The sequence below is a fragment of the Bombina bombina genome, chromosome 7 (assembly GCF_027579735.1).
Source record: "Bombina bombina isolate aBomBom1 chromosome 7, aBomBom1.pri, whole genome shotgun sequence".
Classification (NCBI taxonomy): Eukaryota; Metazoa; Chordata; class Amphibia; order Anura; family Bombinatoridae; genus Bombina; species Bombina bombina.
In genome coordinates, this window is record NC_069505.1 from 366,969,299 (window position 1) to 366,993,506 (window position 24,208).

Genomic DNA, 24,208 nt, shown 5'->3' on the forward strand with positions numbered 1-24,208 from the left:
AAAACCTTGTGTTTCAATCTGCTGATATCTTTCCTGTTTGGTTCTCAGATCATCATCTTCTCCAATGTGGGCTTGTTATTCCTGAGACTGCCAACAGAGGGCGAGGTGTGTGGAAATTAAATAATCAGTTATTAAAAAGCAGATGTTTACTGGAGAGATATAAGCGCGCTTATAAACAGTGGAGAGAGATGCAATATCTGTATAACTCCATATCTGACTGGTGGGAGGATGTAAAAATCAGAACAAATTTTTTCTTTCAAAGACAGAGTAAATGGATTGCAGAGAGTGCAAGAAGAGCAAGGTGCAGGTGGAGTAATAAACTGCAGTCTCTATATTACCTGCAAAAAAAAGGCTGGGATGTTGCTTCAGAGCTGGAAGTCTATAAAAGCAAAATCGGGCAAATGGAAAAAGATGCTGCTCAAAGAATTATATTTCAAAGTAGAGTTAAAGCTTTTGAGGATGGGGAAAAGTGCACCAGTTTTTTTTCTCCAAAAGCTTAAATCCCATCAGTCTTTCCTTTATAAGCTCGAAACATCTGATGGTGTTACTGTGGATAAGAAGCAGGACATCTTACAAGTAGTTCAGTCTTATTATGAAGACCTGTATGGGGCAAGAGATATATCTCAGGAGCATGTGGATTTCTTCTGCAATAACATTACTCAGACTCTAAGTTCTGAACAGAGAGACAGTCTTGAGGTTTTGCTGTGTGAAGATGAGTTGAAATCTGCAATTGCTTCCATGAATAAAGACACAAGTCCTGGTGCTGATGGTCTTACCACAGAATTTTATTCTATTTTTTGGGATCTGTTAAAGGACGATCTCTTAATGTTATACAATGAACTTTTGGAGAGAGGATCCCTATGTCCCAGTATGTAGGAAAGCCTTATTGTTCTGATTTATAAAAATAAGGGTAGCAAAGCCCAAGTAAAGAATTATCGACCAATTTCTTTACTGAATGTTGACTACAAGATCTTTTCTAAATGTCTTTTTTTCAGGTTACGGTCTATTATCCATCAGCTTATTCATCCTGACCAAACATGTGGGGTTCCCTGCAGATCAATATCAGAAAACCTTTGCTTAATCAGAGATGTTATAGCATATTGCAAGGACAGGGACATCTCATTGGCTATTCTTTCGTTAGATCAGGAGAAGGCATTTGATAGGATAAGTCACTCTTTTCTGTTTAGAGTTTTGGAGTCTATGAATTTAGGTCCTATACTCTGTAATTGGGTTAAAATTCTATATAAAGGAGCCTTTAGAAAGTTCCTTGTTAATGGTTTTCTCACTGATCCTATTTGCATTTGCAGTGGTGTGAGACAAGGCTGTCCAGTTTCTCCTTTATTATTTATTCTTGCAATGGAGCCTTTAGCCAATTTAATTAGATCAGACTTAGACATCAAAGGGGTACCTGCTCCGGGTAACAACATGGAGCAGATTAAACTGAGTCTGTATATGGATGATATATCAATTTTTTGCCGTTCTAATTTTTCTATTGCCAAAGTTTTCTATAATACTAATTTGTTTTCTCTTGCAGCAGCATCTAAAATTAATCCAGACAAGAGTGAATTAATGTATATTAATTGGAAAGAACCTATTACTGGGTATGGTCTTAAGGTTAAGGAGGACACAATGAAGATTTTAGGTGTTCACTTTGGTAATAATATGGTATCTAAAAATTGGAATGAAAGAGCTGGTTTGGCTTTTAGGAAATTAGATAGATGGAGATCTCGTCAGCTTACCTTTACAGGCAAGATTTTATTAGTAAAGTGTGAGCTAATGAGTGTTTTATTGTATTTATCTAGAATTTTTCCTATAACTCGCTTATGTTTATTGAGTATTAAAAGGGTCATGTTCCGTTTTATTTGGGGCAGCAATCTTGAATATGTAAAAAGAACCACTTTGTGCCATCCTTATCGTTTGGGAGGGAAAAATGCCCCTGATCTGGAAAGTAAGTTTGCTGCAATTTTTCTAGAATTTACCCTTAAAATGTATAATAATAACAATTGTAAGGATTCCTATTTTGTTCACCTGTGGTTAGGTTTTTTTATTTCCAGAAGATGGCAGTTGAAATATGATAACGCTAGGCCTCATGCAGAAACTTTGCCTTGGTGGTTTTCAAAATTCAAAGTTTGGGTTACTAAAAGTGATATTTATTCTTTGCCTTTTGATAGTTTACAAAGGAAAAGTATTGAGCATAAATTCAGTAATTTTGTTATGGTTAAACCAGTGAATCTTGAAGTAGAAGATTTAACAACTTAATGGAAAATTGTTAACCACTCAGTTTTAAGGAATAGCCATAAGGATTTACTGTGGAAATCAATTTACAACGTTTTGCCCTTAAGGAAGCTTTTGTACCAGAGGAATATAGGTCGTAATGATAAATGTGTTAGGCCCAATTGCAATAAGGAAGAGACTTCTTTTCACACTCTTTGGGAATGTTATTTTGCTCAGAGGGTGTGGAGAGCCAGTGTGCAGTGGTTGCAAACAGTGGGGGTTAACCATTTCTCCTATAGGATGATTTTGTTTGGGTTAAATGATCAGCAATTGCCCAAATCCCAGTGGTTGCTTTTCTGGCAAATTACAGCTTGTATAAAGGATGCTATGTTACAAGCTAGAATGAAACTTAATAATGATAATGTTTATTTCTCTAGTAAAGAGATATTACAGAAAGCCAGGGGTATATATAACTTATATTATGCAAAAATAATGTAAGAATGTTTTTTTTTTTTTTTTTTTTTTTTTTTTTTTTTTTTTATTTAGTAATATTATGTATTTGATTTTCTTGTACTAATATTTGCTTTTCTGACACATTGTTTTTTTTGTTATAATTGTAAGTGACAAGATTATTGTTTTTTTTACTTCGTATTGTAAATGTCTGAATTATAAATAAATATATTTTTCTAAAAAAAAAAAAGGTGGCTCTCCCAGGGCGAGGCTGGTTCATTGCACTCCGGGCCCGCTGACCTCTGCGATTTCCTCACATGCGAGAAACTTTACTGCACAATTTGTGGTAGTGGGGGACTGCGTGCGCGCTCTCCCCTGATATTTACCTGTGCTGAAAAAGACAGAAAAGGAGTACTTCTCCTCTCACACCCATAGAGGGCCGCACTTGCAGGGGTGTGAGCTATGCAAATGAGGATGCTGCTGTCAGGAGCATGCCCCGGCTAAGTCTCTTGCTCCTCAGCTTTCCGCGGAGAGCTGGGGGCGCCCCTGAGAGATATAAAAAATTTTTTATTTTTTTTTAAAGGCTGGTTCTTTTTTTTTCAAACGTTTTGCCCAGCTTCCTGAGGCCTTTCAGGCGGGGGATGCTGTGGCCGCTCCTGCTTTGGCGCAACTCCCAAAGAGCTTGAAACTGGGGCCCAAGCTTCAAGGGACGTTAAACCCCACGTTTTCTTTCTCTATTTAGGCGGAGAATGCAATTTAACAAGAAAAGAAAAAAGGAAGTTTACAGTTGACATCTAATATCAAATTTGCTTGCTCCTCATCTTATTCTTTGTTGAAGAGATACCTAGGAAGGTAGGGTGCACGTGCCGGAAATGCTACATGACAGCAAATAGTGCTGGCCCCTAGTGCTCTTGCTAGTGTATAGCATCTGCTGCCATCTAGTGTTGCAGGCAAGTCCATGCTCCTGAGCTTACATCCCTGCCTTTCAACAAAGGATCTCCTGCCTCCTCTCCCCCAGCCAAAAGGCTTTGTCGCACACAGCGGCTCCCTGCCAGGCGCCCTTTCCCCTCATACTTACCTGGCAGGGGAGTCTTAGCCATGATCACTAAGGTGGCTCTCCCTGTTGATGGAGACTGTGGATGATCTGTTTTTGCGTGGTTATCTTCTTTTTGTGGGCCTCTTGGACATTCTATATTCTCAAAATGCAACGGAAGAATGCAGTGGAATTTTCCCTTTTTGGGGATAAGGAAGTGGATCGGATTACTTTCAGCAGAGTTTTGTTACAGAAGATGTTGGGATTTTCTCCTGTAGATATTGAGTATATCTTTGCTGTGGTTCCTGGAAGGTCCTACCAGGTAATTTTTGCTTCTTACTCTGCTTTTGAATTGTGTGTGAAAAGATATGCTGTTCTTGTTGCTGAAAAGAAACTTGACAATGTAAGAATGAAGGAGCTGACAAATAGAACTTCTAAAACAGTTTATGTGGCCATATATAACGAGTATGTGGTCATGAAGGATATAGAATTTTGGCTACAGCAGCATTGTACTGTTTTTGGAAAAGGAGAACTTTGCAGAGATGCAGATGGTATTAAAGATGGCATTCGTAAATTTAGAGTGTCTTTGAGAGAAAATTATGCCACAGGAGAAATATACCACATTCCTAATGCTATTCATTTTGGCAGGTTTCATGGAGTTGTGTTTTATGCTGGTCAGCCCAAGACCTGCAGAAAGTGTGGGGAAAGTGGGCATTTTGCCAAAGAATGTAAAGTGGAAATGTGTACCAAATGCAATAGCAAAGGTCATACAAAAGGAGACTGTCGTGAGATACTTATATGTAACCTGTGTAGTACCAGGGGGCACAGCTTTAAAGGGACAGTCTACATCAAAAATTTTCTTATTTAAAAAGATAGAAAATCCCTTAATTACCCATTCCCTGTTTTTGCATAACCAACACAGTTATATTAATATACTTTTTACATCTGTGATTACCTTGTATCTAAGCCTTTGCAGACAGCCTCCTTATCTAAGTGCCTTTGACAGACATGCAGTGTAGTCAATCAGTGAAGACTCCTAAATAACTTCATGGGAGTGAGCACAATGTTATCTATATGACAAATGTGAACTAGCACAGTCTAACTGTGAAAAACTTTCAAAATGCTCTGAGCTAGGAGGCGGTTTTCAACTGTTTAGAAATCAGTTTGAGCCTAGCTAGGTTTAGCTTTTCAAAAATACCACCAAGGGAACAAAGCAATTTGATGATAAAAGTAAATAGGAAAGTTGTTTAAAATTGCATGCCCTATCTGAATCATGAAAGTTTAGTTTTGACTTTACTGTCCCTTTAAGGACTGTCCGGAGTCTTATGCCAATAAGATGAAGCAAAAGGCAAAGCCTAATGAAGGTGTGTGAAATAAATGTGATAACAAAAATCATAAAAGGAAAACCAAATAAAGTTCTGAATCAAGGATATGTCTGTGTCCTCTGGATGAGTTTTTCAGCTTGTTAGCATTCCTCAGTGAGATCCCATGAAAAAGGAAACAGAAAATTGCAACATAGTGTGAATCTGTAATGGCACTTTGAGGAAGTAGTTGTTTTATAACAAATGACTACTCACATTTGTTGGAGCTTTCGACTAAGCTCAAGGGTATGCGCACTCCCACTTTATACTGATGGGAAAACAGTACACTAGGCAAAACTTGGATACAAATTTATTTTAAAATATATAAAAGCGTCACATAAGCCTTGATAACACCACAATGTAAGGGTACAAAAGCAGATATGCTGTAATAAATGCTTCAAATCGCCAAACTTGCAAAGAGGTAAATGGATCAGCAGGAGTGTGACCGCCGAAACCAAAACCTCTTTAGTAGCAAGACAGTAGCGCTAAGCCCCCAGGTGTCCTGGCTAGTGTAGAGACGTGATAAAACTCAATATAGAACATATGAAGGTGTGGTTGAACTTGTGTCTGTGAAGGATAGTGTGGGGAAAACTTCTGCTGAGAGTGCTGGAGTTAATTTGCCTGCTTTTCCTTCTGAGGTTACTGCTGTTGAAATGGTTCCTGCTGTAGAATCCATCAGTACAGCCCATGTGGAGGTTGTAAAGCAAGTAATTGAGAGTTCCATCCAACCTGAACAGTTATGCACAGAAACAAATAAGGCTTTAGAAGGCTCTGGCCAATCCAAAGTAATGTCTGGTGAATGGGGTGATACTGAATTACCATCTGAAAGTACAGTCACTCCTGCAGAGTATGCTTGGGATTTAAGCAGTAGTGATGCATGTGAGTCATCTGGTGTGAAACAGAAAGAAGCCATTTTGTCTGAGGAGGAAGAGGATGATCATGACATGGTGGTTGACTTGCAAAGTCCCAAACGTAAAGAGAGGGAGGAGGAAAGTGAACTAAGCTCTCTAGGTAGTTCCCCTGTTCAAGTTTCCAGGAAGGCTGTTAAAGGAAAGAATAACTAAGTATCAGTAATGGAGTTTCTGTTACTTCTAGTAATGGCATTGACTATCCAGACAGTCAATGTTAGAAGTATAAAACAGCATGTGAAGTGTGTAGCAGTATTGGAAGATTTTAAAGCTGCTAAGTGTGATGTGATCTTTTTGCAAGAATGTGGAATTGACTTTTCCCAGAACTACTCCCATTATAAAGACCTGTGGTCCCAGGGTCCTTCCTGTTGGTCGGGGTCTAATGTGAATAAAGCTGCAGGGGTGGCTTTTCTGTTTAAGAGTTATGATTTTAATCTTCTCAAGGTGGATGAATTGGTGCCTGGACGTCTTATGGCAGCTGAGGTGGAGTTTAGGGGCTGTAATTTCCACTTGATTAATATCTATGCAGCTCCTGAGGTTCATGAAAGATCAGAACTGTTACATCAGTTAAAATTATATGCCACAAATAAAGATAATGTGTTTATTGCTGGGGACTTTAATTGTATATATGACGTAAAGGACAGAATGTCTGAAGGTAGTCAAACTAAGCTGGACAAAAGTTCCAGAGTATTATCTGATTTAATGAATGATTTGAAATTAAAGGATGTTTACCGTGGTTTACACCCTGATGAGGAAGGTTTTACCTGGCAGAACTCTACTGCAAAAATTAAGTCAAGAATAAACTTTGTGATGGTGGCTCAAAACCTTGTGTTTCAATCTGCTGATATCTTTCCTGTTTGGTTCTCAGATCATCATCTTCTCCAATGTGGGCTTGTTATTCCTGAGACTGCCAACAGAGGGCGAGGTGTGTGGAAATTAAATAATCAGTTATTAAAAAGCAGATGTTTACTGGAGAGATATAAGCGCGCTTATAAACAGTGGAGAGAGATGCAATATCTGTATAACTCCATATCTGACTGGTGGGAGGATGTAAAAATCAGAACAAATTTTTTCTTTCAAAGACAGAGTAAATGGATTGCAGAGAGTGCAAGAAGAGCAAGGTGCAGGTGGAGTAATAAACTGCAGTCTCTATATTACCTGCAAAAAAAAGGCTGGGATGTTGCTTCAGAGCTGGAAGTCTATAAAAGCAAAATCGGGCAAATGGAAAAAGATGCTGCTCAAAGAATTATATTTCAAAGTAGAGTTAAAGCTTTTGAGGATGGGGAAAAGTGCACCAGTTTTTTTTCTCCAAAAGCTTAAATCCCATCAGTCTTTCCTTTATAAGCTCGAAACATCTGATGGTGTTACTGTGGATAAGAAGCAGGACATCTTACAAGTAGTTCAGTCTTATTATGAAGACCTGTATGGGGCAAGAGATATATCTCAGGAGCATGTGGATTTCTTCTGCAATAACATTACTCAGACTCTAAGTTCTGAACAGAGAGACAGTCTTGAGGTTTTGCTGTGTGAAGATGAGTTGAAATCTGCAATTGCTTCCATGAATAAAGACACAAGTCCTGGTGCTGATGGTCTTACCACAGAATTTTATTCTATTTTTTGGGATCTGTTAAAGGACGATCTCTTAATGTTATACAATGAACTTTTGGAGAGAGGATCCCTATGTCCCAGTATGTAGGAAAGCCTTATTGTTCTGATTTATAAAAATAAGGGTAGCAAAGCCCAAGTAAAGAATTATCGACCAATTTCTTTACTGAATGTTGACTACAAGATCTTTTCTAAATGTCTTTTTTTCAGGTTACGGTCTATTATCCATCAGCTTATTCATCCTGACCAAACATGTGGGGTTCCCTGCAGATCAATATCAGAAAACCTTTGCTTAATCAGAGATGTTATAGCATATTGCAAGGACAGGGACATCTCATTGGCTATTCTTTCGTTAGATCAGGAGAAGGCATTTGATAGGATAAGTCACTCTTTTCTGTTTAGAGTTTTGGAGTCTATGAATTTAGGTCCTATACTCTGTAATTGGGTTAAAATTCTATATAAAGGAGCCTTTAGAAAGTTCCTTGTTAATGGTTTTCTCACTGATCCTATTTGCATTTGCAGTGGTGTGAGACAAGGCTGTCCAGTTTCTCCTTTATTATTTATTCTTGCAATGGAGCCTTTAGCCAATTTAATTAGATCAGACTTAGACATCAAAGGGGTACCTGCTCCGGGTAACAACATGGAGCAGATTAAACTGAGTCTGTATATGGATGATATATCAATTTTTTGCCGTTCTAATTTTTCTATTGCCAAAGTTTTCTATAATACTAATTTGTTTTCTCTTGCAGCAGCATCTAAAATTAATCCAGACAAGAGTGAATTAATGTATATTAATTGGAAAGAACCTATTACTGGGTATGGTCTTAAGGTTAAGGAGGACACAATGAAGATTTTAGGTGTTCACTTTGGTAATAATATGGTATCTAAAAATTGGAATGAAAGAGCTGGTTTGGCTTTTAGGAAATTAGATAGATGGAGATCTCGTCAGCTTACCTTTACAGGCAAGATTTTATTAGTAAAGTGTGAGCTAATGAGTGTTTTATTGTATTTATCTAGAATTTTTCCTATAACTCGCTTATGTTTATTGAGTATTAAAAGGGTCATGTTCCGTTTTATTTGGGGCAGCAATCTTGAATATGTAAAAAGAACCACTTTGTGCCATCCTTATCGTTTGGGAGGGAAAAATGCCCCTGATCTGGAAAGTAAGTTTGCTGCAATTTTTCTAGAATTTACCCTTAAAATGTATAATAATAACAATTGTAAGGATTCCTATTTTGTTCACCTGTGGTTAGGTTTTTTTATTTCCAGAAGATGGCAGTTGAAATATGATAACGCTAGGCCTCATGCAGAAACTTTGCCTTGGTGGTTTTCAAAATTCAAAGTTTGGGTTACTAAAAGTGATATTTATTCTTTGCCTTTTGATAGTTTACAAAGGAAAAGTATTGAGCATAAATTCAGTAATTTTGTTATGGTTAAACCAGTGAATCTTGAAGTAGAAGATTTAACAACTTAATGGAAAATTGTTAACCACTCAGTTTTAAGGAATAGCCATAAGGATTTACTGTGGAAATCAATTTACAACGTTTTGCCCTTAAGGAAGCTTTTGTACCAGAGGAATATAGGTCGTAATGATAAATGTGTTAGGCCCAATTGCAATAAGGAAGAGACTTCTTTTCACACTCTTTGGGAATGTTATTTTGCTCAGAGGGTGTGGAGAGCCAGTGTGCAGTGGTTGCAAACAGTGGGGGTTAACCATTTCTCCTATAGGATGATTTTGTTTGGGTTAAATGATCAGCAATTGCCCAAATCCCAGTGGTTGCTTTTCTGGCAAATTACAGCTTGTATAAAGGATGCTATGTTACAAGCTAGAATGAAACTTAATAATGATAATGTTTATTTCTCTAGTAAAGAGATATTACAGAAAGCCAGGGGTATATATAACTTATATTATGCAAAAATAATGTAAGAATGTTTTTTTTTTTTTTTTTTTTTTTTTGTTTGTTTTTTATTTAGTAATATTATGTATTTGATTTTCTTGTACTAATATTTGCTTTTCTGACACATTGTTTTTTTTGTTATAATTGTAAGTGACAAGATTATTGTTTTTTTTACTTCGTATTGTAAATGTCTGAATTATAAATAAATATATTTTTCTAAAAAAAAAAAAGGTGGCTCTCCCAGGGCGAGGCTGGTTCATTGCACTCCGGGCCCGCTGACCTCTGCGATTTCCTCACATGCGAGAAACTTTACTGCACAATTTGTGGTAGTGGGGGACTGCGTGCGCGCTCTCCCCTGATATTTACCTGTGCTGAAAAAGACAGAAAAGGAGTACTTCTCCTCTCACACCCATAGAGGGCCGCACTTGCAGGGGTGTGAGCTATGCAAATGAGGATGCTGCTGTCAGGAGCATGCCCCGGCTAAGTCTCTTGCTCCTCAGCTTTCCGCGGAGAGCTGGGGGCGCCCCTGAGAGATATAAAAAATTTTTTATTTTTTTTTAAAGGCTGGTTCTTTTTTTTTCAAACGTTTTGCCCAGCTTCCTGAGGCCTTTCAGGCGGGGGATGCTGTGGCCGCTCCTGCTTTGGCGCAACTCCCAAAGAGCTTGAAACTGGGGCCCAAGCTTCAAGGGACGTTAAACCCCACGTTTTCTTTCTCTATTTAGGCGGAGAATGCAATTTAACAAGAAAAGAAAAAAGGAAGTTTACAGTTGACATCTAATATCAAATTTGCTTGCTCCTCATCTTATTCTTTGTTGAAGAGATACCTAGGAAGGTAGGGTGCACGTGCCGGAAATGCTACATGACAGCAAATAGTGCTGGCCCCTAGTGCTCTTGCTAGTGTATAGCATCTGCTGCCATCTAGTGTTGCAGGCAAGTCCATGCTCCTGAGCTTACATCCCTGCCTTTCAACAAAGGATCTCCTGCCTCCTCTCCCCCAGCCAAAAGGCTTTGTCGCACACAGCGGCTCCCTGCCAGGCGCCCTTTCCCCTCATACTTACCTGGCAGGGGAGTCTTAGCCATGATCACTAAGGTGGCTCTCCCTGTTGATGGAGACTGTGGATGATCTGTTTTTGCGTGGTTATCTTCTTTTTGTGGGCCTCTTGGACATTCTATATTCTTAAAATGCAACGGAAGAATGCAGTGGAATTTTCCCTTTTTGGGGATAAGGAAGTGGATCTGATTACTTTCAGCAGAGTTTTGTTACAGAAGATGTTGGGATTTTCTCCTGTAGATATTGAGTATATCTTTGCTGTGGTTCCTGGAAGGTCCTACCAGGTAATTTTTGCTTCTTACTCTGCTTTTGAATTGTGTGTGAAAAGATATGCTGTTCTTGTTGCTGAAAAGAAACTTGACAATGTAAGAATGAAGGAGCGGACAAATAGAACTTCTAAAACAGTTTATGTGGCCATATATAACGAGTATGTGGTCATGAAGGATATAGAATTTTGGCTACAGCAGCATTGTACTGTTTTTGGAAAAGGAGAACTTTGCAGAGATGCAGATGGTATTAAAGATGGCATTCGTAAATTTAGAGTGTCTTTGAGAGAAAATTATGCCACAGGAGAAATATACCACATTCCTAATGCTATTCATTTTGGCAGGTTTCATGGAGTTGTGTTTTATGCTGGTCAGCCGAAGACCTGCAGAAAGTGTGGGGAAAGTGGGCATTTTGCCAAAGAATGTAAAGTGGAAATGTGTACCAAATGCAATAGCAAAGGTCATACAAAAGGAGACTGTCGTGAGATACTTATATGTAACCTGTGTAGTACCAGGGGGCACAGCTTTAAAGGGACAGTCTACATCAAAAATTTTCTTATTTAAAAAGATAGAAAATCCCTTAATTACCCATTCCCTGTTTTTGCATAACCAACACAGTTATATTAATATACTTTTTACATCTGTGATTACCTTGTATCTAAGCCTTTGCAGACAGCCTCCTTATCTAAGTGCCTTTGACAGACATGCAGTGTAGTCAATCAGTGAAGACTCCTAAATAACTTCATGGGAGTGAGCACAATGTTATCTATATGACAAATGTGAACTAGCACAGTCTAACTGTGAAAAACTTTCAAAATGCTCTGAGCTAGGAGGCGGTTTTCAACTGTTTAGAAATCAGTTTGAGCCTAGCTAGGTTTAGCTTTTCAAAAATACCACCAAGGGAACAAAGCAATTTGATGATAAAAGTAAATAGGAAAGTTGTTTAAAATTGCATGCCCTATCTGAATCATGAAAGTTTAGTTTTGACTTTACTGTCCCTTTAAGGACTGTCCGGAGTCTTATGCCAATAAGATGAAGCAAAAGGCAAAGCCTAATGAAGGTGTGTGAAATAAATGTGATAACAAAAATCATAAAAGGAAAACCAAATAAAGTTCTGAATCAAGGATATGTCTGTGTCCTCTGGATGAGTTTTTCAGCTTGTTAGCATTCCTCAGTGAGATCCCATGAAAAAGGAAACAGAAAATTGCAACATAGTGTGAATCTGTAATGGCACTTTGAGGAAGTAGTTGTTTTATAACAAATGACTACTCACATTTGTTGGAGCTTTCGACTAAGCTCAAGGATATGCGCACTCCCACTTTATACTGATGGGAAAACAGTACACTAGGCAAAACTTGGATACAAATTTATTTTAAAATATATAAAAGCGTCACATAAGCCTTGATAACACCACAATGTAAGGGTACAAAAGCAGATATGCTGTAATAAATGCTTCAAATTGCCAAACTTGCAAAGAGGTAAATGGATCAGCAGGAGTGTGACCGCCGAAACCAAAACCTCTTTAGTAGCAAGACAGTAGCGCTAAGCCCCCAGGTGTCCTGGCTAGTGTAGAGACGTGATAAAACTCAATATAGAACATATGAAGGTGTGGTTGAACTTGTGTCTGTGAAGGATAGTGTGGGGAAAACTTCTGCTGAGAGTGCTGGAGTTAATTTGCCTGCTTTTCCTTCTGAGGTTACTGCTGTTGAAATGGTTCCTGCTGTAGAATCCATCAGTACAGCCCATGTGGAGGTTGTAAAGCAAGTAATTGAGAGTTCCATCCAACCTGAACAGTTATGCACAGAAACAAATAAGGCTTTAGAAGGCTCTGGCCAATCCAAAGTAATGTCTGGTGAATGGGGTGATACTGAATTACCATCTGAAAGTACAGTCACTCCTGTAGAGTATGCTTGGGATTTAAGCAGTAGTGATGCATGTGAGTCACCTGGTGTGAAACAGAAAGAAGCCATTTTGTCTGAGGAGGAGGAGGAAGAGGATGATCATGACATGGTGGTTGACTTGCAAAGTCCCAAACGTAAAGAGAGGGAGGAGGAAAGTGAACTAAGCTCTCTAGGTAGTTCCCCTGTTCAAGTTTCCAGGAAGGCTGTTAAAGGAAAGATTAACTAAGTATCAGTAATGGAGTTTCTGTTACTTCTATTAATGGCATTGACTATCCAGACAGTCAATGTTAGAAGTATAAAACAGCATGTGAAGTGTGTAGCAGTATTGGAAGATTTTAAAGCTGCTAAGTGTGATGTGATCTTTTTGCAAGAATGTGGAATTGACTTTTCCCAGAACTACTCCCATTATAAAGACCTGTGGTCCCAGGGTCCTTCCTGTTGGTCGGGGTCTAATGTGAATAAAGCTGCAGGGGTGGCTTTTCTGTTTAAGAGTTATGATTTTAATCTTCTCAAGGTGGATGAATTGGTGCCTGGACGTCTTATGGCAGCTGAGGTGGAGTTTAGGGGCTGTAATTTCCACTTGATTAATATCTATGCAGCTCCTGAGGTTCATGAAAGATCAGAACTGTTACATCAGTTAAAATTATATGCCACAAATAAAGATAATGTGATTATTGCTGGGGACTTTAATTGTATATATGACGTAAAGGACAGAATGTCTGAAGGTAGTCAAACTAAGCTGGACAAAAGTTCCAGAGTATTATCTGATTAAATGAATGACTTGAAATTAAAGGATGTTTACCTGTGGTTTACACCCTGATGAGGAAGGTTTTACCTGGCAGAACTCTACTGCAAAAATTAAGTCAAGAATAGACTTTGTGATGGCGGCTCAAAACCTTGTGTTTCAATCTGCTGATATCTTTCCTGTTTGGTTCTCAGATCATCATCTTCTCCAATGTGGGCTTGTTATTCCTGAGACTGCCAACAGAGGGCGAGGTGTGTGGAAATTAAATAATCAGTTATTAAAGAGCAGATGTTTACTGGAGAGATACAAGCGCGCTTATAAACAGTGGAGAGAGATGCAATATCTGTATAACTCCATATCTGACTGGTGGGAGGATGTAAAAATCAGAACAAAGTTTTTCTTTCAAAGACAGAGTAAATGGATTGCAGAGAGTGCAAGAAGAGCAAGGTGCAGGTGGAGTAATAAACTGCAGTCTCTATATTACCTGCAAAAACAAGGCTGGGATGTTGCTTCAGAGCTGGAAGTCTATAAAAGCAAAATCGGGCAAATGGAAAAAGATGCTGCTCAAAGAATTATATTTCAAAGTAGAGTTAAAGCTTTTGAGGATGGGGAAAAGTGCACCAGTTTTTTTTTTCCAAAAGCTTAAATCCCATCAGTCTTTCCTTTATAAACTCGAAACATCTGATGGTGTTACTGTGGATAAGAAGCAGGACATCTTACAAGTAGTTCAGTCTTATTATGAAGACCTGTATGGGGCAAGAGATATATCTCAGGAGCATGTGGATTTCTTCTGCAATAACATTACTCAGACTCTAAGTTCTGAACAGAGAGACAGTCTTGAGGTTTTGCTGTGTGAAGATGAGTTGAAATCTGCAATTGCTTCCATGAATAAAGACACAAGTCCTGGTGCTGATGGTCTTACCGCAGAATTTTATTCTATTTTTTGGGATCTGTTAAAGGACGATCTCTTAATGTTATACAATGAACTTTTGGAGAGAGGATCCCTATGTCCCAGTATGTAGGAAAGCCTTATTGTTCTGATTTATAAAAATAAGGGTAGCAAAGCCCAAGTAAAGAATTATCGACCAATTTCTTTACTGAATGTTGACTACAAGATCTTTTCTAAATGTCTTTTTTTCAGGTTACGGTCTATTATCCATCAGCTTATTCATCCTGACCAAACATGTGGGGTTCCCTGCAGATCAATATCAGAAAACCTTTGCTTAATCAGAGATGTTATAGCATATTGCAAGGACAGGGACATCTCATTGGCTATTCTTTCATTAGATCAGGAGAAGGCATTTGATAGGATAAGTCACTCTTTTCTATTTAGAGTTTTGGAGTCTATGAATTTAGGTCCTATACTCTGTAATTGGGTTAAAATTCTATATAAAGGAGCCTTTAGAAAGTTCCTTGTTAATGGTTTTCTCACTGATCCTATTTGCATTTGCAGTGGTGTGAGACAAGGCTGTCCAGTTTCTCCTTTATTATTTATTCTTGCAATGGAGCCTTTAGCCAATTTAATTAGATCAGACTTAGACATCAAAGGGGTACCTGCTCCGGGTAACAACATGGAGCAGATTAAACTGAGTCTGTATATGGATGATATATCAATTTTTTGCCGTTCTAATTTTTCCATTGCCAAAGTTTTCTATAATACTAATTTGTTTTCTCTTGCAGCAGCGTCTAAAATTAATCCAGACAAGAGTGAAGTAATGTATATTAATTGGAAAGAACCTATTACTGGGTATGGTCTTAAGGTTAAGGAGGACACAATGAAGATTTTAGGTGTTCACTTTGGTAATAATATGGTATCTAAAAATTGGAATGAAAGAGCTGGTTTGGCTTTTAGGAAATTAGATAGATGGAGATCTCGTCAGCTTACCTTTACAGGCAAGATTTTATTAGTAAAGTGTGAGCTAATGAGTGTTTTATTGTATTTATCTAGAGTTTTTCCTATAACTCGCTTATGTTTATTGAGTATTAAAAGGGTCATGTTCCGTTTTATTTGGGGCAGCAATCTTGAATATGTAAAAAGAACCACTTTGTGCCATCCTTATCGTTTGGGAGGGAAAAATGCCCCTGATCTGGAAAGTAAGTTTGCTGCAATTTTTCTAGAATTTACCCTTAAAATGTATAATAATAACAATTGTAAGGATTCCTATTTTGTTCATCTGTGGTTAGGTTTTTTTATTTCCAGAAGATGGCAGTTGAAATATGATAACACTAGGCCTCATGCAGAAACTTTGCCTTGGTGGTTTTCAAAATTCAAAGTTTGGGTTACTAAAAGTGATATTTATTCTTTGCCTTTTGATAGTTTACAAAGGAAAAGTATTGAGCATAAATTCAGTAATTTTGTTATGGTTAAACCAGTGAATCTTGAAGTAGAAGATTTAACAACTTTATGGAAAATTGTTAACCACTCAGTTTTAAGGAATAGCCATAAGGATTTACTGTGGAAATCAATTTACAACGTTTTGCCCTTAAGGAAGCTTTTGTACCAGAGGAATATAGGTCGTAATGATAAATGTGTTAGGCCCAATTGCAATAAGGAAGAGACTTCTTTTCACACTCTTTGGGAATGTTATTTTGCTCAGAGGGTGTGGAGAGCCAGTGTGCAGTGGTTGCAAACAGTGGGGGTTAACCATTTCTCCTATAGGATGATTTTGTTTGGGTTAAATGATCAGCAATTGCCCAAATCCCAGTGGTTGCTTTTCTGGCAAATTACAGCTTGTATAAAGGATGCTATGTTACAAGCTAGAATGAAACTTAATAATGATAATGTTTATTTCTCTAGTAAAGAGATATTACAGAAAGCCAGGGGTATATATAACTTGTATTATGCAAAAATAATGTAAGAATTGTATTTTTTTTTTTTTTTTTTTTTGTTTGTTTTTTATTTAGTAATATTATGTATTTGATTTTCTTGTACTAATATTTGCTTTTCTGACACATTGGTTTTTTTGTTATAATTGTAAGTGACAAGATTATTGTTTTTTTGACTTCGTATTGTAAATGTCTGAATTATAAATAAATATATTTTTCTAAAAAAAAAAAAAGGTGGCTCTCCCAGGGCGAGGCTGGTTCATTGCACTCCGGGCCCGCTGACCTCTGCGATTTCCTCACATGCGGGAAACTTGACTGCACAATTTGTGGTAGTGGGGGACTGCGTGCGCGCTCTCCCCTGATATTTACCTGTGCTGAAAAAGACAGAAAAGGAGTACTTCTCCTCTCACACCCATAGAGGGCAGCACTTGCAGGGGCGTGAGCTATGCAAATGAGGATGCTGCTGTCAGGAGCATGCCCCGGCTAAGTCTCTTGCTCCTCAGCTTTCCGCGGAGAGCTGGGGGCGCCCCTGAGAGATATAAATTTTTTTTTATTTTTTTTTAAAGGCTGGTTCTTTTTTTTTCAAACGTTTTGCCCAGCTTCCTGAGGCCTTTCAGGCGGGGGATGCTGTGGCCGCTCCTGCTTTGGCGCAACTCCCAAAGAGCTTGAAACTGGGGCCCAAGCTTCAAGGGACGTTAAACCCCACGTTTTCTTTCTCTATTTAGGCGGAGAATGCAATTTAACAAGAAAAGAAAAAAGGAAGTTTACAGTTGACATCTAATATCAAATTTGCTTGCTCCTCATCTTATTCTTTGTTGAAGAGATACCTAGGAAGGTAGGGTGCACGTGCCGGAAATGCTACATGACAGCAAATAGTGCTGGCCCCTAGTGCTCTTGCTAGTGTATAGCATCTGCTGCCATCTAGTGTTGCAGGCAAGTCCATGCTCCTGAGCTTACATCCCTGCCTTTCAACAAAGGATCTCCTGCCTCCTCTCCCCCAGCCAAAAGGCTTTGTCGCACACAGCGGCTCCCTGCCAGGCGCCCTTTCCCCTCATACTTACCTGGCAGGGGAGTCTTAGCCATAATCACTAAGGTGGCTCTCCCAGGGCGAGGCTGGTTCATTGCACTCTGGGCCCGCTGACCTCTGTGATTTCCTCACATGCGGGAAACTCGACTGCACAATTTATGGTAGTGGGGGACTGCGTGCGCGCTCTCCCCTGATATTTACCTGTGCTGAACAAGACAGAAAAGGAGTACTTCTCCTCTCACACCCATAGAGGGCAGCACTTGCAGGGGCGTGAGCTATGCAAATGAGGATGCTGCTGTCAGGAGCATGCCCCGGCTAAGTCTCTTGCTCCTCAGCTTTCCGCGGAGAGCTGGGGGCGCCCCTGGGAGATATTTTTTTTGTTTTTGTTTTTTTTTAAGGTTGGTTCTTTTTTTTCAAACGGGATGCTGTGGCCGCTCCTGCTTTGGCGCAACCCCCAAAGAGCTTGAAACTGGGGCGCAAGCTTCAAGGGACGTTAAACCCCACGTTTTCTTTCTCTATTCAGGCGGAGAATGCAATTTAACAAGAAAAGAAAAAAGGAAGTTTACAGTTGACATCTAATATCAAATTTGCTTGCTCCTCATCTTATTCTTTGTTGAAGAGATACCTAGGAAGGTAGGGTGCACGTGCCGGAAATGCTACATGACAGCAAATAGTGCTGGCCCCTAGTGCTCTTGCTAGTGTATAGCATCGTTGCCAAACTGCTGCCGTCTAGTGTTGCAGGCAAGTCCACGCTCCTGAGCTTACATCCCTGCCTTTCAACAAAGGATCTCCTGCCTCCTCTCCCCCAGCCAAAAGGCTTTGTCGCACACAGCGGCTCCCTGCCAGGCGCCCTTTCCCCTCATACTTACCTGGCAGGGGAGTCTTAGCCATGATCACTAAGGTGGCGCTCCCAGGGCAAGGCTGGTTCATTGCACTCCGGGCCCGCTGACCTCTGCGATTTCCCCACATGCGGGAAACTCGACTGCACAATTTGTGGTAGTGGGGGACTGCGTGCGCGCTCTCCCCTGATATTTACCTGTGCTGAAAAAGACAGAAAAGGAGTACTTCTCCTGTCACACCCATAGAGGGCAGCACTTGCGGGGGCGTGTGCTATGCAAATGAGGATGCTGCAGTCAGGAGCATACCCCGGCTAAGTCTCTTGCTCCTCTCTCTCAGCTTTCCGCGGAGAGCTAGGGGCGCCCCTGGGAGATATTTTTTTTTTTTTTTAAGGTTGGTTCTTTTTTTTCAAACGGGATGCTGTGGCCGCTCCTGCTTTGGCGCAACCCCCAAAGAGCTTGAAACTGGGGCGCAAGCTTCAAGGGACGTTAAACCCCACGTTTTCTTTCTCTATTCAGGCGGAGAATGCAATTTAACAAGAAAAGAAAAAAGGAAGTTTACAGTTGACATCTAATATCAAATTTGCTTGCTCCTCATCTTATTCTTTGTTGAAGAGATACCTAGGAAGGTAGGGTGCGCGTGCCGGAAATGCTACATGACAGCAAATAGTGCTGGCCCCTAGTGCTCTTGCTAGTGTATAGCATCGTTGCCAAACTGCTGCCGTCTAGTGTTGCAGGCAAGTCCACGCTCCTGAGCTTACATCCCTGCCTTTCAACAAAGGATCTCCTGGCTCCTCTCCCCCAGCCAAAAGGCTTTGTCGCACACAGCGGCTCCCTGCCAGGCGCCCTTTCCCCTCATACTTACCTGGCAGGGGAGTCATAGCCATGATCACTAAGGTGGCTCTCCCCTTTGTCGAGGGGACAAGGGGTTAACTGTGCTAGTTGCTCCTTTATTGGATTTGAAGGCCTTTTGGAAGCAATAAAAGATCGATAATGCAGAGGAGGAATGCTGTGGAGTTTGTTCTTGAAGGAGACACCGTTGTGGACCGCTTAAGTTTCAGCCGGCTGTTTTTGCAGAAAATGCTTGGATTTCGACCATCTGAAATTGAATATATTTTTGCTGTAACTCCTGGGAGAGTTTACCAGGTAATTTTTACTTCATTTCCTGCATTTGAGGCATGTGTGAGGAAATTTGCTGTGCTTAAGAGTGAAAAGAAAATTTCAAACGTAAGGATGAAGGAACTGACTAACCGAACTTCTAAAACTGTTTATGTGGCTATATATAATGAACATGTTATAATGAAGGACATTGAAGTCTGGCTTACTCAATACTGCATAGTTATTGGCAGAGGAGAATTTTGCAAAGATGATGATGGCATTAAAGATGGAATAAGAAGATTTAGAGTTGCATTATATGAAGATGCCAAATCTGGTGAATTAAAACATATTCCTAATGCTATTCATTTTGGTCGTTTTCATGGCGTGGTTTATTATGCTGGTCAACCTAAGACCTGTAGAAAATGTGGTGACAGTGGTCACTTTGCTAAGGACTGTACTGTGGAGGTTTGCACAAAGTGCAATAAGAAAGGTCATGTGAAAGATGATTGTAGAGAAATCTTAGTTTGCAATTTGTGTGGATTTGAGGGTCACAGTTTTAAGGACTGTCCTGAGTCTTACGCAAATAAGATGAAAACTTGGTATAACAATCCTTTCCAGGCAAAGGAGGGTCAAGGCGTTCCGATCAAAGATAAGCAGAATGAACTTGGAAATAAGGCTGTTGTAACAGAGGAGGTTATATCTGCAGTAAATGTTACAGCAGTTGAGGTTATAAATGCAGCAAATGTTACAGCGGTTGTACCAATTGTCTTTGACCTTGAGAAGTCCTTGGGTGGAGCTGATAATGAGTCACAGCTGTTGTCTGAATCCAGTGTGGCTGATAATGTAATTAAAGAAAATAAGCCTCAGCTGTTGTCAGAATCCAGCACAGCACCTGTAGAACCTGTGATGGGGGAAGGGCAGGTTGTTATTGCTAATGACCAACCTGAAGAGTTATTAGCTACTACAAATGTGTGTCCTCAGCCCTCTACTGGAAAAGTGCATTCTGGAGAATGGGGTGATTCAGAAATCCCAGTTGAGTCTATGACATCATCTGCTAAGTTTGAATGGGGTAGCTGTAGCAGTGACAGTGATATAGCTGATTCCCCTGGCTCAGAATATCAGGCTCAGGTTCATACTGATGAGGAAGAGGAGGGGGGAGAGGAAAACAGTATGGTAATTGATTTGAAAAGCCCTAAGAGGAAGGAGAGAGAGGAAGAGGGTGAAGATACCAGTTCTAAAGGAAGTTCTCCAGCACCTTTACCAAGAAGATCTGTAAAGGGTAAAAAAGTGAACTGACCTTATTATAATGGAGTTTTTTACCATCTTTTTCATGGCTCTTGTGTTTTCTTCCATCAATGTAAGAAGTATGAAGAACAAGGTAAAATGTTGTGCTTTGATGGAAGAATTTAAACATACAAAAAGTGATGTTTTCTTCTTACAAGAATGTGCTATTGAGTTCTCCAGTCACTACAGTCATTATAAAGATCAGTGGCGACAAGGGCCTTCTTGTTGGTCTGGCTGTAATGAGAATAGGGCGGCTGGAGTAGCAATTCTTTTTAAGAGCCATGAGTTTGTTCTCCATTCTGTGGATATAATTATTCCAGGTCGCCTGATGGGTGTGTCTGTAAATTATAGAGGCTGTTCATTTCATCTGGTTAATGTTTATGCAGCCCCTGAAGTGCATAATAGACATGATTTGTTTAAAAGTCTAAAACTTTACCTTGCTGGAAAAGAAAATGTTATTGTAGCGGGAGACTTTAATTGTGTCTATGATTTGCAAGACAGGTTTAGCATCATTCCGGGAAATAAAAAATTGGATAAAAGTTCCAGATTATTGAAAGAAGTGATTGCTGATTTGTCTCTAAATGATGCTTTTAGGAAGGTACATCCTGCATCAGAAGGTTTTACTTGGAGTGATAGTGCAGGCAATAGGAAGTCTCGCATTGACTATATTTTGACATCAACAAGTTTTTTTACTGGAAGATGCAAAGCTCAGTGTTGCTTGGTTCTCAGATCACAATTATCTGCATGTTATAATTAAAGTGCCTCAGTTGTCAGTAAGAGGTAGAGGTGTCTGGAAACTTAATAACCAACTGCTTAAGAATCCTAAAATTCAGAAAAAATTTAGAAAAAAGTATGAACATTGGAAATCCTTGCAAGATTTGTATGAAAGCAAAAGTGAGTGGTGGAAGGCTGTTAAGTTAAGAACAAATAATTTTTTTCTGCAGCAAAGTCGATGGTTGGCTGAGAGTGCAAGGAGGGCTCATGGCAGGTGGCTTGAGAAATTACAGAGACTGCATACCCTGCTGAAGGAGGGTTGGGATGTTAATGCTGAAATAGAGTTGTACAAGTCTAAACTTGCCAAAATGGAGAAAGAAAGAGCAAAAAAAATCATTTTTCAAAGTAAAGTTAAGACCTTGGAAGAAGGTGAAAAATGCACTAGTTTCTTTTTTCAGAAATTAAAAAAGAATAAATCATCTTTTCAAAAGTTAGAAAGAGCGGATGGTACAATTACTGGTGAAAAAGATGATATGCTAAAGGTTATTAAATCATATTATGAGGATTTATATAAAGGTTCTGATGTTTCCCAAGAACATATTAAGAAGTTTTGTGACAGTTTTCATCAGAAATTATCTTATTCTCAAAGGAATAGTTTGGAGGTGCCTATATCTGAGGGTGAAGTTGATTCTGCTGTTAAAAGTTTACATCATATGTCTAGTCCAGGCTCAGATGGGCTGACCACAGAATTCTTCTTAACTTTTTGGGATATATTGAAAGATGATTTAAAGTGTGTTTTTGATGATCTTTTGCAGAAAGGAGTTCTGACGCCCACTATGAGAGAAGGTCTGATTGTTCTTGTTTATAAAAAGAAAGGTTGCATGCAACAAATAAAGAACTGGCGACCAATTACTCTGTTGAACGCTGACTATAAAATCTTGTCTAAAGTTGTATTTTTACGTTTACGTTCTGTCATTCAGGTTTTAATTCATCCGGATCAAACTTGTGGTGTTCCTAGGAGATCTCTTTCTGAGAATCTTTGTCTAATTAGGGATATTATGGAGTACTGCAAAGATAGATCAGTTCCTTTAGCTCTTGTGTCATTAGATCAAGAAAAAGCATTTGATAGAATAAGTCATACTTATTTATTTCAGGTTCTTGAAAGTATGAATTTGGGTCCCTTTATGTGTAATTGGATACAGTCATTATACAGGCGCTGTCACAGTAGAATTTTAATGAATGGTTTCTTGACAGATGTTGTATCAATTAGAAGTGGGGTGCGACAGGGTTGTCCCCTATCTCCTATTCTTTTTATTCTGGCTATGGAGCCTTTTGCTAATGTTATTAGGGAAGATAAAGATATTTTAGGAGTAATTGCACCAGGAAGTAGTAAAGAGCAAGTTAAAATAAGTTTGTATATGGATGATGTTACTTTGTTTTGCAATAATAATTCTTCCATTGCAAGAGTATTTTTATATGCTAACATGTTTTTCTTTGCAGCTTCAGCAAAAATTAATTTTGAGAAAAGTGAAATTTATTATGTTAACTGGAAAGAGCCTCAGACAGGATTTGGTTTAACAGTTCAAAAAGTATTTATTAAAATTTTAGGAGTTAAATTTGGTAATAATATGATGTCGGTAAACTGGCAAGAAAGAACTGAGAGAGCTTGTAGGAAGTTAGATAAATGGAGACATAGGAAATTAACTATGACTGGAAGAGTTTTAGTAATTAAGTGTGAGCTTATGGCTACTCTTCTTTACTTAGCTAGGATTTTTCCAATAGTAAGATCATGCTTACTTAGGATTAAAAGAGAGATTTTTTGTTTTATATGGGGAAGCAGAATGGAGTATGTTAAAAGAACAACAATGTGTTTGCCTTTGAATAAGGGGGGAAAAAATGTCCCAGATATCGAAGTCAAATTTGCTGCTATTTTTGTAGATTTTACTTTAAAAATGTTTATGCAGTGTAAAGATAGTAAAACTGCAAACAGGTTTTTTGTTAACTTCTGGCTTAAGTTTTACATTTGTAGAAAGTGGCATCAGCCTATTGATTTGACTGTACCCCATGCAGAAACTGCCCCTTTTTGGTATAATAAATTTAAAGATTGGGTCAGCAAATGTAATCTTAGTGAAATTGCTCTGGAAAAGGTAAATCGGAAAGTTGTAGAACAAAAAATGTTATGTATAAATATGGTGAAACTTATTGATCTTACAGATGCAGAGAATGTAGAATTATGGAAAATGATTAATCATAAACAGTTAATTAATGTGCATAAAGATTTACTTTGGAAGAGTGTTTATAATGTTCTACCATTACGGAAACCTTTATTCCAGCGAAACATAGGTACCAGTGCTAAGTGCATAAGAGATAAGTGTAGTAGAGAAGAATCTACTTTTCATGTGTTGTGGGAGTGTTACTTTGCTCAAAGAGTTTGGAAGAAACGTTTTTTATGGTTACAGTCTTTTGGTTTTAAGAAAATATCTAGTAAATCATTACTGTTTAGTATTAATGATCAAAATGTGTCTCCTGACGAGTGGTTAAGATGCTGGTTAGCGATAACTTGTGTAAAAGATGCAATGTTGCAAGCCAGACATAAATTAAATATGGACAATATTTTCTTCTTAAGTAAGGACGTTGTTGAAAAAGCAAAAGGTATTTTCAATGAATATTATAGTACTTAAGTATGAGAAATGTTTTTTTTTGGATTCTATTTTGTTTCTTAATTATGTATTGTTGTAGTCAAAATGTACTTTTTGCTTTGTTTATTTTTTTGTTTTTCTTAATTTGCTGTGACAAAATGTAATATGTTCACTGTTTATTGTTTATATTGTTTATAAATAAATGTATATTTCTTTCATGTAATTAGCAAGAGTCCATGAGCTAGTGACGTATGGGATATACATTCCTACCAGGAGGGGCAAAGTTTCCCAAACCTCAAAATGCCTATAAATACACCCCTCACCACACCCACAATTCAGTTTTACAAACTTT

General features: G+C 38.7%; 2 non-coding genes and 3 pseudogenes across 2 annotated transcripts; all 5 read left to right on the forward strand.

Moving 5' to 3' along the window:
• The first annotated feature begins 2,904 nt into the window (after positions 1 to 2,904).
• Positions 2,905 to 3,042, forward strand: LOC128636808 (uncharacterized; annotated as a pseudogene).
• Positions 3,043 to 9,689: 6,647 nt separating this feature from the next.
• LOC128636809 (uncharacterized) lies at positions 9,690 to 9,827 on the forward strand (annotated as a pseudogene).
• A 6,654-nt stretch (positions 9,828 to 16,481) lies between these two features.
• On the forward strand, positions 16,482 to 16,619 carry LOC128636803 (uncharacterized; annotated as a pseudogene).
• Positions 16,620 to 17,311: 692 nt separating this feature from the next.
• Positions 17,312 to 17,478, forward strand: LOC128636796 (U1 spliceosomal RNA). The gene has a single exon (XR_008398730.1). It is a non-coding gene; the product is annotated as a U1 spliceosomal RNA (small nuclear RNA).
• Positions 17,479 to 18,146: 668 nt separating this feature from the next.
• On the forward strand, positions 18,147 to 18,313 carry LOC128636795 (U1 spliceosomal RNA). Its single transcript, XR_008398729.1, has one exon. It is a non-coding gene; the product is annotated as a U1 spliceosomal RNA (small nuclear RNA).
• The last annotated feature ends 5,895 nt before the right edge of the window (positions 18,314 to 24,208 follow it).